Source organism: Macrotis lagotis, chromosome 1 (genome assembly GCF_037893015.1).
Source record: "Macrotis lagotis isolate mMagLag1 chromosome 1, bilby.v1.9.chrom.fasta, whole genome shotgun sequence".
NCBI classification, from domain to species: domain Eukaryota; kingdom Metazoa; phylum Chordata; class Mammalia; order Peramelemorphia; family Peramelidae; genus Macrotis; species Macrotis lagotis.
The window spans coordinates 776,057,046-776,060,653 of NC_133658.1; the positions used below are offsets into that span (position 1 = coordinate 776,057,046).

The following is a 3,608-nucleotide window of genomic DNA, read 5'->3' on the forward strand; positions in this document are numbered from 1 at the left end:
GCTGTGTTTCCCCTTCAGTATACCACCACTACTCTTCTAAGTGAATGACTCTTTCTCCCTAAGATGGTTTTATAATTAAAGAATGCAAGGATTAGATAATAAATTGGCATACATAAAAATCATTCCTCTATTTCTGCCTACTTATAATTTATAACACATGATATGTTCTTGAAATTGGTTAATTCTTGGCTGTTTTCAATTACCTCCATAGTATAATGAGTGGTATGAACATAGGAATTGTTACCACAGTGAAGTCTAATGGAATTCCTGCAGCACACCTTGTATGATAAAAACATTATGACATCAATATCCAAAGGAATTTTTCACCCATTTAAAATGACATTTCACCCATTTTCATGGCATTTCTGCTCATTTTCATCAAGCCTACCAATAGTTGAATCCTTGGCCCAAAGAGACAACGAACTCTGTTCTGAAAACTGAAAAATGTGTTTTCCAGCAAAACTGATGATTTCAATAAAACCATAATATTGATTTGGGTATGATCTTTTGGGCAGACATTTGATCATTCTGTCAAGAAATGTTTATCCTCCTTGGATGTAGTCTTTTTCATACCATACTGACTCATCATGGAGTCATAAGTTGGAATCTCACTAATTTATCACAGGAAGGTAGACCACCATTCCAGAAGTGTATTTGGATGCCTCCCCAATACAACCTAGAAGAGCAGCATTGAAAACCTCTTCAATCTAACTCTGATTTTCCATGACTGGAATATACAAGTTTCTTATGACTTCAAGACAGTAGGCACAAATTCCATTGTCTTTGAAATGCCAAGCAAGAAGAAGTTGCTATGCTAGGTTGTCAGTAACTGGAATCCTTAGCTTTCAAGAATTAAGTATTGCAATGAACTGAGTAAAAACATTAAAATTTATACCTATGAACAATCATTTAGAGAGTTTGTGAATGATAAAGTCTGATTTCTACCATATCTACATGTAAATGACGTTTTCATTGAAAATTCAATCCACAAAGATTGCATCACTGAAAATTCTGCTCTTTTTTAACTGGGACAACATCCTTTGGATGTTGATGTCATAATTTTTTTTATCATACAAGGTGTGCTGCAGGAATACCACAAGACCTCACTGGTCTAGGTCCATCTAGAGAAAACTATGAAAATTTTCTTCCAGGGGACCCCACATTCATATGGAAGATTATAGCTCTGTCAGCAAGTTAGTCAAATATCTTAAACAGCTAGATAAAAATAAGTTATACCAGTTACTTTAAATGGAGGAAGAACTTCACAGTGAATCTCCCGCAATTCTGGGAAACACTTGCATGCTTTGTTTGTGACTATGTGAAGAGACACCAAGAGTTAAATCTGTTGGTAATCCAGAGAAATAGTTTTGGTATTAAAATTTGCCATCTGTTACACACTTAGTAGAATCTATTTTAAGCTGTGATAATAAAAAGAGATACCAATTTGTGCTTTGGGCCTTGTCTGAATCTTAAGGACCTCATTAATATTTTTTCAGAGTTGATCAATATCAGTAATCTTCAAAACCCAATTTTCATTTATACTGCATATAGTGAATTATCTGCACTGAAACATAATTTATTGTTAACTATCATTTTTAATCAGTGTTTACGGCCCACATTAGAGTTAGGTTGTCAGAAATGTAAATTTGTGTTTTTTTTGTTGTTGCAGTTCAACATCAGCTGCCTAAGCAATCTGGAAAATGAAGGCCCAGATTATAGTATCATGGAAGATTTTCATTTAATTCTTTCTTTTGTAGCTTAAATTTTTCACAATGTAACAAGGAAGGAGTATGTCACAATTGAACTAAAATTTGTATTTTTGCATTCCCAAGCTTAACAAAGGATATAATTACCTCTCTTTTTTTTTAAGGTTTTTGCGAGGCAAGTGGGGTTAAGTGGCTTGCCCAAGGCCACACAGCTAGGTAATTATTAAGTGTCTGAGACCGGATTTGAACCAAGGTACTCCTGACTCCAGGGCCAGTGCTTTATCCACTGTGCCACCTAGCTGCCCCATAATTACCTCTCTTTATATCTTATCTGTATATGTTTGTGCAAGCAGATTTATTAATGTATTAAAAGGAGGAAGGAACAAACTCTAAGACAGTATTAGTGTGTTACCCAACTGACCTTACTTTGTTTCGTTATGATACCTTGCACTCTCATTATTTTCAGATAATATTTTGGAGTCTTATGAAAAACTTATTCACTGTACTCTCCCCAGAAATCTGTTATTTTACCTTGTTGAGATAAAATAGTACTTTGATAACTTTTAAATGAAATACCAGATTTCTTCCATCTTGATAAAAATTCCAATAAAAAGATGATTTTCCCAATAGCAGGAAAAGAAAGGCATGTAGAGGACATACTCATAATAAAAATAATTATAAATATTATCTTAATGTAAAAAATTACATACAGACTAAAATATTTTACTATAATATATGTAAATGACATATGAATAAATTTAAAGGTATACAACAATATCAGTAATTTTTTTTAAGAGTGCTGATAACTTTGAGATGATGATTTGGTTTTGGTAATGAACTAGCCTAAAAGTGGGTCATCTGTTGATCTGTTTCTCAAAAATATTCTATAAAAATGAGACTCCTTCACCCAGAGAACTCTCCCATCTCCAAGGGATTCATACTACCTAGTGCTCCCAAGTCTTATCTATGGTTATGTGGGTGGTATTCTCTGCCTCTCATCCTCCCCATCTGCTTCCCCACACAGCCCATTTTCTTTCACCACCCCAAGCCTTCCCCCCCATGTCATCTCCCTTGGTACCTCTATTTTTTAAATAATCCTCTGGTTATTAAAGTATGATTGCTACCCCACTTCTTGTCGCAATAGTGTTTTTTTGCCAATAAGTACCCCAGAAATGGGTATGCCTGCTCCCATTTCATAGTTTCATGAACTATCATTTTATTTGGAAAGACAATTTGGATATAAATGAGGTATAGTTTGTGGGGGTGTGGGATCTGTGAGAGGAGACTGCTGTGACATGTCAGAAGGTTATGAGATCAAGTAGCTTAGGAGTTTTCACCTGTTCACTGAAGATTCCCTCTTCAAAACTTGGCAGCAGATTTCCCAACAAAGCTTTCTTATGGAATAAACCTTGTCTGAATCTTTGCTAATTATGATGTTCTTGTTTCAGAAAATTGTTGTACGAGCTAATGGCTATTGATGGAACAGAAAGTTGGAAAGACTATTAGAAATTTCCATCATTTAAGGAATCAATGTGCAAATTATTGTGCAATATATATATATATATATATATATATATATATATATATGTATACACACACACACACATTAAGACAACCTATCATAGTCTTATCATGTCTTAATGACATTACATTAGGATTGGAAAGAAGACAATATTATATAACTATCTGATCTTAAGTGAATTCAGAATTATCAGATCTCCTCCACTCCCCATTATCAAGGAAAAAACCTTAAAAAGACAGTAGGGATTGGTCCTGAACTTGTGATTTCATTGGTGAGGGAATTCTTGGATGAGAAATTCGCCTACTGGCAGGCCAGTACCTTTTCAGTGACCTACACTACAGAGTTGTGTAGAATATTGATTGGTAAGGGACCTATCAAAG

General features: G+C 34.5%; 1 pseudogene; it reads left to right on the forward strand.

The window, feature by feature from the left end:
• Positions 1 to 246: 246 nt before the first annotated feature.
• On the forward strand, positions 247 to 1,377 carry LOC141506905 (4-galactosyl-N-acetylglucosaminide 3-alpha-L-fucosyltransferase 9-like; annotated as a pseudogene).
• Positions 1,378 to 3,608: the final 2,231 nt, after the last annotated feature.